General features: G+C 34.9%; 1 protein-coding gene across 1 annotated transcript in view; it reads right to left on the reverse strand.

Annotated features, from left to right (window-relative positions):
- LOC110441776 overlaps positions 1-5,511 on the reverse strand; it is a 48,078-nt gene extending 42,567 nt beyond the window's left edge. The window contains exon 1 of the mRNA XM_021485026.1: positions 5,129-5,511. The gene's annotated coding sequence lies outside the window, so the exon portion shown is untranslated. The remainder of the gene's footprint in view (positions 1-5,128) is intronic.
- Between the last annotated feature and the right edge of the window lie 8,404 nt (positions 5,512-13,915).

The raw sequence follows: 13,915 nt of genomic DNA on the forward strand, positions 1-13,915 counted from the left end.
CTTGCTCGAGATGAAATATAAAATTACGAATGCCGTAACTATATATCAGCGACATATATTTCGTGATAAAGACTATGTGACTGGTTTTGTTGAGCTTTGTTCGAGGTTATACGCCCGCACAACACCTACGGTTTTTGGAAACGGGCAACTAGGCGACAACGCCAAAATGTGGGAAAAGGGCAAGAATAAAATAAAAGATAGGTTCTGGTGTTGCAAGGTAGGCAGGGCAGCACGTTCTGCAGCAGGAAAAATAGTTAAAACCATCGGAACTGCAGAAGTGTTTTTTTTTGGGGGGCGGGGGCAGATTAATTGCTACGAAATGTACAGCAGGTGCATTGATTTCTTGAACATAAGGAAATATTTATATATATTGTCACAAAAGAGGGTTTTAACATGATTCCCAATATTAACGATATATCGTAGGCAATAGTTGAAGGCTATATACGGCCTGCTGTAATATATGATAGAATATTCTGTAATTTTTCTCTGCATTCATATTTCCTAGACTAACAACAAAACATGCTCGCTTTATGGCTCACCTAGACATTACAATAGCTCAAAGGTTCATTAGTTTAAATTACTAGGTTTGCCCGGATCTATCGATCGTTTATTCCCGGTTGAAGCATCCTTTTAATTAACATTTAGTTTTGCAGATGACGTATTCTGGTACATGTGAAAATGAGCTTTGCAATTTCAAAATTTGTAACTTTCTGTTAATTAAATTTCACATATCATAAAGTGTATCATATAATTATAATTATAATATGTATTATTCCGTGTGATTGGCATATCATTTTCAATTATTTCCAACCATAACAACAACAACAACGGGTTATTGGTAGGATGTCAAATCTCAAACTAATTAGAGTGATATCTCGTTATCATTGTCATGATGTGGCCGAGTGGCACATCTTCACATGAAACACAATCAGTTGATTAAGTACGCAAGAAGGAGGCGATAATGTTCAAATGATCCCATGGTCAATCTCAATCGTGACTACAGCGTCTTAACTACTGGCAGCCATCGCCCCGCGGCATGTTAGATGATTAAAGCCCTTATTGAAGATGAGTGAAAGAAAGCGATCATTGCTCCCCGTAATAGCACTACGTGCAATTTAAAAAGTCGATAGAAGGGCAGTACAGTGATTTTGCCAGGGGATATATTGGCAGTCCCTATGTGATACTTGCTTTTCGAAAGTACTATCATGATATTCATACACTTTAGACGTCCTGCACTGGGTATAATTTCAATAAGGTACAAAGGAAAAGTATTTATGAATGATTTAAATGCTGCATGAGAATGCTCTTCTGAACATTGCGTCTTTACAGGATATAAATGTAGGACCTGATATATTGTTTCTGGCGACCCGCATCTGATCTAACAATATTTTAATTTGCTTCGCTGTGTTTCTTTTACATGATAACGGACCAATCAGCTTTTCTCAAATGCTTCAGTTTAACTAACATCTGTACAACTGTATAAAACAGATTCATATGTTAGCCCAGCAAAACAATACAATATCCTAGAAACAAGTTAAACATTTACATTACGTGACCACCATGCATGTGGAAAATAACATGCAAAAATATCGACGTTTTGTGTATACAAATGCAGGACTCCTATGATTGGCATAATGATTAAAATCACCTTACTCTTACACATCATTATATACTACCTTGACGAGTATTTAAAAAATGGGTATTAATAGTTATGAATAAACACTCAACACTCTTATTTGTTCAAATCTCGCCGCATAGTTGCGGAACGTGTGGCAAGAGATATTTAATAAATAGAAATGTTTAAAAAGAGTAATGTATTCATCATTGCAAAATGGCATAAGTCTCTTAGATAAAAAGCATAGATTCCCTATTGATTGTCGCTCAGGTAGGGATACGAGCGGTCGTTTCCTGTAATATATAGTTGCCTTGGTTCTTTGTTTATTATCCTGATCATTGTTTTATGTGCAATGTAATATCTTGTCGGGACAGTGTAGCATCTTAGCTTATCAATAAAATCACTCTTCTTGAAGCACGGACGTATATAGAATCCAAATAATCCAACATCGGCTTCCCTGACCCCCTCTTAAGTTACAGTTACGAGTGCCTTTCCTTTTTACTCTCCTAAAGTGATATAAATCACAATAGGACATTATCCGTTTTATGTTCTGTCTATTTGGAGCTACATCGTAACGCTACAGCAGTTATAGATCAGCTGGTGTTTAGTGAGTTATACACAAAGCTTCCGACTACCTCTAACATAATTAACACTGTCCACCTGCGGTCGTGGATAACATTGATCTTTATCAATGTAGGTTTCGTGTTACAGGGTAGACTCTGTCCTGGAACAGGATACATACACATTTTATACGGTGTAGTTTTTGTCCAGAAAGTATCGCATAGAAAAGCTGTAGCAGCTTGATGTAAGTCTAAAATTGTCAACTTCAGACGTTTAATGAGTTTTGCCTTTCACTAGAAACGTCAGCAATGGTTAATTAGAAGAAAAAAAAATATTTTTTCCTCACAATTAAACCTTGTTTAAAATTTTACGATTTGTATATATGTATCTTAATAATGTATGCTATCTTAATAAGACATGATTTTTATCCAAGGAGTTCTTACACTAGCAATGAAGACATTGTTAATTTGTTTGTTTGTTTGGAGTTTTTTCATGTTCGCAATGGCTACGGCCTTGAGATGAAACCCCAAACATGCGACCAAATCAAATAAGTCCCCAAAGAAAAGATAGAGAGAACGAGTTTTCCAGGAGCTACAGCAGTGTATTTATGGTATCTCATGCGTATCTGATATACGAGCAAAACCTCGGCAATGCCCTTAACGAGTGTCAACCAATCAGATCACGTAGACCATCTGATCCTGTTCTTGTGTCGATGTAATCTAATAACTCTTTGTTCTTTCAACATTTACTCTTCCCCTTTATAATTTTGATAAAGTATCAATACGTACTAAAATGCCATGGTCTTAATAATTAATGTAAAGTTAATCGATGCGTCTCTAGCTGCAATCACAGGACATCTCTGGTTCAAAGTAAGTCCTTAACTTTTATAAATTGACAAGTTTCGTATTAAAGAGTTGGAAGTTATTTTGATACATAGTAATGATTTATGTACATACATTTATAAAAAGATACTACGTAATATAAACATTCATTTAAAGCATTTTATTGAAAATCAAATTATTTTAGAGAAAACTGCGACGATTCGATATTCGTCAATCTCCTTATAGTCGTTGCTCGCTCCATTGTTAGTGCATATACCTTCCGCTTCACTGAAGGTCTTATTTGGAATTTGAGTGGTAAATTGAATTTCTGTAAATTGTGATATTGCCAATGGTCATACAAAGGCATTTTTAATGAAAGGCCCTTACCGTCCTAGATAGAATACTGTGTCCACTTCAAGGTCTGACCTTTTGGTAATTCAAACAACCCGACACACCATTACAAACAAAACAGGTTTCGACAATAGTTCTGAAAGACTTGCATAACGGTTTGGGGAAAATGACTGTCAATACATTTTTATTGTTGAATTTTCCAATATTGATCAGATTAAGAATATTCAAATGAAATTCCGTATTACCTTTGAATCAAACTTTCACGAGGACTTTTTATCATGGTTACTTTATAACTTAATATCATAGCTTATGCATATCCTATCACAGCTTGCATGAAATTCTAGCTTGATATTATTCTTTGTAGTTCTACATGTCTCGATTTACTGTAGGTTTCGGCACACACATTTCGTTTAACTCGAATATTGCCAAATGGTGAAGTAATCGTTCCTATGTTTAGCTTTCTACATCAAAATAGTTTTGCTAGGTTTTTTTATATCATTTACAAACTTTTCCAATGTAATCAACCTGAACTTATATTGATGATGGAATACGCAAATGTAAACAATAGTGATTTCAATTACTCATGATACATGTACAACGTGCAGTAATTCTGTCTATAATCAAAACGAAAGATAAAGCAACTTGATACTTGTACTATGAGTATTTGTCGATTTTTCATCAGTTTTTAAACTCAATTTAGATTGGTGCCAATGTGTTACTCTGGCGTCTGCTCAGGTTTTGTAAGATATCATCGTAATAAAATAGAATACGTTTAGTGAATTTATCTTTACCGAAGGACAAAATATATAATATTACTGATTGGTTGTTAAGTGTTGACGCTTTTATATCTTTTACCATATAATCTGAGTTTTATTAATTCTTCTCTGTGACAAAGTATTTGAATCATATTTTCGAGAGGCCACAAACAATGAAACATTATTTGGTGTTCGTCCGGATTGCTGTGAAGTCTGTAACATTTGAATCCCGATATTGGACAATTTGTATCGGTCATAAAAAAAGTATCACAGAATAATTGTACAGATTTTGTTTATTTCTTGACAGTGCTTGGAAAGTATCGGATTTCCGTGTCAAATGTAATCATAAATGTGTGCGCTATACGTGAAATGTTAAAATCAACAGATCAGGAGATTTAATTTAGGAAATTCAGTTTTTCGTAAGAATAATGCGACATGTTTTGAGCATAAATTTAACAGGGTTTAAATACCGATATTGCTGAATTTCAGTGAACACTTAAAATGTCAGCATTTAAGAAGCAGAATAAATAACCATGTAAACGAGTGAACACATGCTAGTAGATCAGCAGAAATTGAATCATGTTACAATATTACGTTATGTCTATCAATTAGTTTTTTTTTTTTTTTTATAAAAATACGTAACAGACGAAAACCGTTCACCTCGACCACCCAAGAACATAAATGTTGCTTTGAATGGCGTGTTATTTTTTACCCCAACACACACGTTTAAGGTTTAATGATGGACGTCAGCGTGTTTCATCACGTACTCAATTGTTTCAGTTCATGGTATATACCATTCCTCAGAACAATAAACATGGCTTTAAACAAATGGGATCGTTATATTCCTCCAAGTATGGAATTTAATATACACTTATGCTAAATTATAAAGATGAAACCTAGATACTAGTATTCTCCCTTTAAAAGAACTTAACTTATTTGTATATATTAAACGAGTTGTAGTGTGCTTTATGCTGTTGTCAGATTCTGTATTATTAGAATATTAAAAAATAAAAAGTACGACCTACCTTGATAGAACTGGTTCCGCCAACTGTCCTGAGTACACGCCGTGCGTACCTTGTTTTACTCAGGCTATCGTCACTTCCCGCTGAACGTCAGGTGATCACATTGGTGAACTCGCCGCAGATTCGGACTTATAAAGCCTGGCTAGGGACACAAGACTAAGTGTACACAACAGCACTCTGGTGATTTTATGAGAGAGCACACGTGAGATAAGAGAGAGAGAAACACCCACCCCAGCTTAGCCTACACCGTCAACAAGTCTTTCCAAGTGTGTGGCTAACTATCACTCTCCACTGTTATCAAATACGGCCATGCGTGGGTACAGAGGGTGTCATCGACTCAGGACGATTGGCCGCTTACGTGGTTAGCAATCTGTACAGGAGTAAAGCATATTCCCGTCAGAGAAACCAATAGGAACATGTTGGGAGTGCCTGCAACGGCCGGGCCGTTCATTTGTAGCGACTATGACGTGCTGCTTTAGAACAGAATGTTCTATGAAAATATAAGATGCGATCTTATTAATGATACACTTTTGTCATGGGTATATCATAGGTAGGACATCAGTGGAAACCCTAAGGCTTGCAATGATGTTATTTATCTGCCTCTCGTTAAGTGATGTTATATTGGCATTTACCTAAAGATTGGTAAATAGAGGTGATACTGAAACGTATAAAATGGAACAGTTAAAAACCTACTCGTGTTTATAAATTTAAATCCATACGTCATATTTTCTATCGATTTAACAAAGTCAAAGGGAATATAATTTCTATTTTCTTTGACAAACTTGAATCTATTGAAGATGAAGGTGAGCAATTGCAACCATCCTTTGATGTCTCAAGTTTTATATAAAAGGCATATGTCCCTCAATTCGTATTGGGTCCTACTGCCCTCATTACGTAGACTACAGTGGTAGTGGTACACCCTGCTGAGTCTTATACCCCTTCCTAGCACGTTTCCCTACCGGTTCTTTATAATCGTTATATATCTTTCACTTGAACACCTTAGATGGTCAACATAAAATACCACTGAAGTTTCAATAACTTGATTGTTTCTATCGGATCATTTCTTTAAAAAACAACCCTAACCGAAATTAAAAACATACTTCTCACAAGACAACAAACTAGCTCTGGGCGTTCGTGAGGTTCAGAGCGTTTGAAATCCGCGTTGCTGTGATGTTGAATTATAACCAAACAAAACAAACACAAACAAAACCCAGAGTCTGATAGGCAATGGTTCGACCTCCGGTGTCTGGGACAACTTGTGTCGGCTGTTAAAATAATTGTATTGACATCTTTCATTGTAGCGAAGGAATTCACCAGAAGTACAAAGAAGAAAACATGAAGGGTATGTTTTTTTCTTAAGATGAAGAAATATCCGGAACCCGGAGATTTATATCGGATCGAATTTTCATGTGCCATCAAACGGATTTTTACCCTTATCTTACACTCGATATTTAGATGGTCATTAGTTTAGCGATTCTTTCATGTATCTATCATTTTACAAATGAAATTAATTCCAAAATATTAGAAACTGCATAATATTTATAAGATCAGAAATTGTATTTCTGGAATGAAATAACTAAATGATGTCATTTTAAACAGTATATTGAGTGTCTCTTCAATCAAGCCATGAAACCTAACACTTTAAGTCGACTCAATGTTACATACACGTATCAACGACGCTGTTATATGATATGCAGCTTCACGTTATTTTGCAACTTTTGTTGCAAAGTCCTTAAAATTAAAAAGCATAGAGGTTATTCGCTGCAAAACGTTAAGCATATAGGGTAAGCGTAACCACTGGTTTACCTGGCATCAGACCGGCTCTATTCATTTCAACAAATTTTGTTGACAAAGTTGATACAAGTCAATTGGATGGAATAACAGGCATTGCCTATATAAATTTTCTCCAGCGGTGGCTAAATTAACGGATTGTGTTATTTTTATTTGATTTAATTAATATATCAATTTTGAAATGAAGATTATAAACAATAAAAAATAAAGGGATGAACTCCTTCTTGATTAACATAACTGAAATACAAATACATTCACACTTCTCACATCACACACAAAACACTTTCACAGGTATTATTTATTTTTATAACATTTTACAATGTATATAAGCTATATAGCTATCAAATCACACAGATATTGGCAGACTTTGACCAAAAATCTATGTGCAAATATATGCACAAGTCACAGTCGCAAAAACTGTTAAGTTATTATAATCTTATATGCAAACAGATAGCTAGTCTATTTTTAATTCAATGTATAAGATGGAAACTGTAAAACAAGACAGATTGAACAAATCTTACAACAAACAAACAACAAACATACATGCTCAACTTAAAACTCCTATGTCCGTAGAAGAATACCATTTATAGAAAAGTAGGTAAAGTTACTTATGTGTGGAGTATAATTGAAATAGGAATAGTAAAGTATAAAAGTATAAAGTATAAGGTCATGGCTGGTTAGATCGTATAGAGATTAAAACGCCTCGATTTACCAATAAATAACTGTACATCATTAAGTAACTGTCTGCTTGTTAGTCCATCACATTCAGGACAGCCTTGTGGAAAAATGTTTGTACCAATATGGTTATGACGTAAATAAAGTAAGTCTGAGATCATTAAAAAAAAGAAAAAAATGGAACACCTTTTCATATTCAAAAGAGCAAGCACAAGAGGGACAGTCAGTTAAATAGTCATTGAATAAATCAAAATTTAAATTGCTACAGAAGTTTCTAAGTTGACAAAGAATAATATTTGCCCGTCTATCACCTTCAGTTTTAAAAATTAAGGTTGATTCATTATCGATAATAATATCTTTATTCAGTTTGTGTTTAAAGGTTGCAAGAGTTGGGGAGTTTAAGAGATCATTATCAGTAGTGTTAGTTGTGCGGCACATTAGAGGGAGGAAACTGTCAAAATAATTGTTAGTTCTGCATATTGGTGGATTAAACAGTCTTGTTTGTCTGAGGAAATAGGGATTATTGTTTTGATTGTTAATGAAAGGATTTAAGACATCTTGTAAGTATTGAGGTGACAGCCCATGCATTATTTTATACATCATTATGTGTTTGTGTTTATTTCTTCTTGTTGACAGAGTTTCCCAACCAAGTTCATTATGAAGTTTATTATGAGATGTTCCAGATCGAAGTCCAGTAATGATTCTGGCTGCTTCTAAGTGAATAGATTCTAGAAGTTCTTTAGAGTGTTGAGTGCAATTATCCCATACAATGTCTGCATATTCCAAAATTGGCCTAATAAATGCTATATAAATTTTAATAAATGATTTACGATTGACTTTAGTTTTTATGTAACGAAGAATATTTAATCTACTATAAGCTTTTTCATATATATTCCGAATGTGTTGTTTCCAAGATGCATCATCTTTTAAAGTCAGTCCTAAGTGTGTATGTGCTGTTGAGTCAGTGATTTGGCTGTTTTGGAAAGTTATTGGAGGGTGATGTTTGTTATGTTTTCTAGAAAATTTTACATATTTAGTTTTGATATGGTTGAATTTGATGTCCCATATACCTGCCAAATTCACCAATGTTAGAGAGATCATTTGTCAGCGTCCGTCTACTTTTTCCTTTAAAACGCTACTAGTCCTGAACGGCTCAGAGGATTTTGACCAAATTTGGTCTGGATCATCATTGGCCAAAGGGTTCTCAGTTTTGTATAAACGGAGTTTATGGTCCCCCTGGGGGCAGAGGGGAGGGCCTAATAGGGGAGAAATAGGTAAATCTTTAAAAAATCTTCTTCTTCTCAACCAAAAGAAGAATTTTGACCAAATTTGTCCTAGAGCATCTTTGGACAACGGAGCCTCACGTTTGTATAATTGGAGGGTGTGGCCCCTCTGGGAACATAGGGGCGGGGCCCAATAGAGGAATGCTTATGGACAAAATAATCAATTTTGTATAAACTGAAGTGTGAGTGTGGGGCCCATTAGGGGAAATAGAGGAAAACATTAAAGATCCTTCTCCTTCTGTACCGTTGAAGAGATTTTAACCAAACTTGTTCCAGAGAATCTTTGGGCAACGCGAATTGAATATTTATAAATGAACACGGCATCCCTGCAGGCCGAGGATCGGGAACAATATAGACCTGCTGTACGAACTGCATTAAAGAAGATACCTTAAAATGACCTTTGAGACGCCCAATCATCTTTGGATACTATCTTCAAATGAACCTAGCTTTGTGATTACGCAAAAATCCAATCAACCTGGACACAGTAACGCAACACAAAAAGCGAGCACACTCAAACAATGACACGCCATCACGTGACTGGCCTATATATTGATCATGACCCGTGCATACTAGTGTTATTACGTACAGGCGAACCGTCTTCTAACCGATTTTACAGTCTAAACACGCTCTCACAGGTGTGAGCATGAACAAAATACTAACAATCCATACATTGTCACTTTACAGTATAAAAACAGCAATTATCTCATACATAGCTAATTCATTTTCTCTCCTTCACCGTTGTAAAAGTTCAATTTCCGGTTTAGACTCTGCTATTACAAATCGAATCCGTCTTCGTTACATCAGTAAATCATATTCATCCAAGTTATAAATATTGGTGACATCCGCCTTGCCCAGACCATACACGACTGTTAGACACTGATCCATGCATAAGTGACTTCAAGAATATTCAAGAGTATTGATTAAAGACGTAAAATATTAGAATGTGCTTCTTTATGAAATCGTTTGGACTCGTTGGACCGTCTCCAGAGAGTCAAAATAAAGCTTTCAGCCTTTTTACACGGAAAGGGAGCCACATAACAAGGCCACGAAGTCCTGGTACTAGGTACCAGTGGAATACAGTAGAACAGAATTATACAGGTCTTGTGGTAATTATCTAGTGTACCTTTAGGAATGTGTGCTACCATTCGTGCCTAAAAGACTACTCATGTTATAGTCTGGCGCCATACGGTCGGTTCCGAAAATATACAACGTTACTCTTAGACGGAAAGTGATGTTTTAACAAGTCATAAGACCTATTTTGTATATGCCCGTCAAATTTGACGGGAGTATTATGGTATGGGTTAGTCCGTCTGTCCTGCGTAAACTTTTGCTTGTCCGGCATTCTCCTCCTACATTTTTCCACCGATCTCTTTGAAACTTGGTAAACATTATAGTCATGATATGAAGTTGTGTCCCCCTTTAAAAGAATTTTGATTCGAAATTTGTGCCAAAGTTATTGCCCTTTGTTTATTTCAGTATTTGATTTTTGTCCGGCAATCTCCTCCTACATTTTTCAACGGATCTCTTTGAAACCTGTTATACATTATCATCATGATGTGAAGTTGTGTCTCCCTTTAAAGAAATTTGATTCCACGATTGTTGCAAAAAGTGTTGCCCTTTGTTCATTTCAGTATTTGATTTTTTGTCCATAGCTAACCACTCTTAGAATGATGCCGATCTTCTTTCAATGTAAGAAAGTATATATAACACTATATGGCATTCGACGGGCGTATATTGTTCCAGCTCGCGGTACTCTTGTTCTATTTATTGCAGAAGGTTGAAAGATACAAATTAAGCTCATAACCCGGAGTCAATGCAATATATTGAACATTCTTCACTTAAAACAGTATCGTATGATGAATGATAATAATATCTTGTATATCGGGGATTAAGATAAAAACACACCTGCTGTATTTAATTTTGCGGTGAAAGGAATGGCTTATTTGAACACCGTGCAGAACTAAGGTATTTTTTGGGACAAAACGCGATCAATATACATCTCCTGTACCGGTTTCAACATTTGGGTTATTCATATTTTCTCTTATTTCTAACCACGTGTTCTGTTCCTGAAAAATAACTTGCCATTACTTTAAAGTCGTGTTTTACTTTAGCTCGGTTATTTTCTCATCCCTAAATCGTCCATGTACCTGGTACGCCTATCTGCTTGACGTTCAGGTTTAAATTCCTGGTGGTAATGGCTGGTGAGATAGTTTTCGGTATAACGTGACCGGTTACCTAGGTTTTGACCTTTATGTTAAGGTGTCCATTAAGTGGTAAGCATACATTGATACGATACCATTTTAACATGACCTAAGTAGTTTCAATGAATTCGACAGTTTAAGTTCGTGTTACCATGCACACCTATCATGAACAAATATAATCAAATATGTCATAATATATAACTATTAAATCAAATTATACTTAACTATCATATATATAGATTGTGTGCTCCCATCCCATTTTGTTTGCTTTTTAACTTTGTTTACCCCCTCCCCCTCGTAAGCAACATGTCTATATCTACCATATAACACGTTCCACTACGTGCATGATACATGAATGACATGAGCAAATGTTTTGTTTTCCTTCTTTCGTCTTCTACATAATATAAAAACATTTAAACAACAGAAAATGCCTCTTCCGATTCATGGCCCTTTGTCTAAAGTTTTTACAATAAGTTATGAAGTCATTCCGGCGCTACTTAAACTATATTTATTAACAAAATATTGCTATCGCTTAAATGTTATTTCTTTTATCCTAACATCTTTTGTTTTGATTAAAGAGCTCAAGACTTCATCAGAACACTCTTGATATTATTTTGGTAAGCTTAATTTCAGAGACACAAAAACGGTAATGATTCGACATTAAATTTCTAACGATCATTTGTTGTCTTCTTTTTATTACATTCTACAAATTTTCAAGGTTTGCTTATTGGTAGGAAATTACAAAATTATCACATAGGATGAATTAGGTTGATGAAATTATTATTTTTATTATTGGATGAATTAGGTTGATGAAATTTTTATTTTTATTAATTTTATATCTTTGTTAAAAGTGGTTGTTTAGCTTTAAATACACGGTTAGCCAAACGTAATGGAAAGATAGGTACTTTTGAAATATGCTGTATAGATATCAAATAGTCTTTCTGCTATTTCAGCTATACGTTTTCTGAATAAATGGAAAACGTAAAAGTGGCACAAAATCACTTTATAATCATCAAAACAACTACATACACTCTTGATTAACATTGGTTCTGCTCTGTGTTGTTGCCGAAGTTGTTATAATTCAAACGAATCCATTGGCACACTAACAATTCTAGAAACTGACGGCAACATTAACCATTAGCTAATAAAAGCACCCTCATGCGTTTCAATATTTTTTTTTATTTTGCAAATTGATAGAAAATGGCTTCTTAAATCCAATTTCAAATGTTCTCCCTAATGACATGTTTGTTTTGCTTGTTGTACTCTACTTTGTAGAAAACGCTCGTTAATGGAAGAAACGTCTAAGCTGTTAGTTTACTCACTCATATTGACGAGGCCATCGCTGTACGATGGGCATTTTTAACCAAAACAAATATGATTTATAGATCAGTCCTAATTGATAAATATGACGTATATCCAAACTTATTCCATAAACAAATAACGGAGGAATACACGATAAATATACAACTACCAAACTAAAACACATTTAGAAACGTAAAAGGGAATATTGCTGACTCGATAGTGGTATTGATATCCAGATAGTTAGTTGGGAAACTTATTTTGCCGGTATTCCGTGTAAAACAATATGCAATGTCATTTGTCACTACCGGTTCATTTCTCGATTGCACATTCTCGGATTATTTCCCCTGAAGTTCAATAATTAAGAAAATGATATAACTGATGTAACTCATGTATGATCGTCAAATACTGCTTCGTAGGGTACTACAGTCGATTCGTTATACTCTTACACTTACTGGTAAGTGTACAGCAGTCGGCAAGGGTTATCCTCGATCGGATTCCTGCAGATTTTCTTTTTTAATCTAACGACTTTCTAGTCAAAATATCCCTGTAGATCGGAGATTTAGAAAAGAATAAACATCTTGTTTACACCTGCATGATTCTCAAGAAGCAACTAATGTTAAGCTTGTACATTAGCTAATGAAATAGAACATACCGACGTTTAGTTAGTCTGCTATAAGGTTTTGAGGCTGATGTCTGTATAAGAATTGTTCACTGGGCTTATTACAAGTCAATCTATTTTGCGATCCAATTGCATGCTACACAATGACATATTATATAAAGTTCACATTATTTCTACGACATACAGAGCTTACTTTCTCTTTGACAAGACGTGGAGAGGCATACCGGCCCAAAATCAAAATAAATATTGCTATGCAAAACCACTAAAAGCATAGTAAAATTCCCTAGTAATGTATTTGAGCAGATTATAATAACAAGAAAACGTCTAAGTAACCTAGATTGATATATGAACTTTCGATGATTTGCCATTTCAAAACATTGTGTAATGTTATGAATGCGCTAGATAATTCAAAAGGTTGTAAATGGAAGCGTTATACTATGTAATATTGTTTATGTCTAGTTTTAAAGTAACAACATTAAATGTTACGAAAGGAAACTTAATGAAAACCTATTTATTCATTACAGTCATAGGGCCATTGGTTTTACATACCTATACCTGTAAATAGGTTACTCGGTTATTTTACTCTGATTTTTGTGCATTTCACAGCCAAAACCATATTGGTTTGAAATCGGTATGGTCTCTCCGCAGCAAGAAGAGAAATTAAGCCCCGCATGACCTAAGAATATTAAGCACTTGAGAGAGTATGTGCTTTCGTAGCATTAATCGTCGCAAAAGAGATTGACCTCTTGTTACAAGTCCGTCGAACGATTTTAAACATCTTTTATGTCTTATAATTGGTTATGATAACCTCGTTATGCATCATTTCATTAGCTCATTTACAAGTTCATTTTATTGAAATACAAATGGGAGATCCGATTCCTAATTGGTTTTCTTCGAATAAGACTCATCAGGGGTTTGG

Source organism: Mizuhopecten yessoensis, unplaced genomic scaffold (genome assembly GCF_002113885.1).
Source record: "Mizuhopecten yessoensis strain PY_sf001 unplaced genomic scaffold, ASM211388v2 scaffold716127, whole genome shotgun sequence".
In the NCBI taxonomy this organism is placed as follows: Eukaryota; Metazoa; Mollusca; class Bivalvia; order Pectinida; family Pectinidae; genus Mizuhopecten; species Mizuhopecten yessoensis.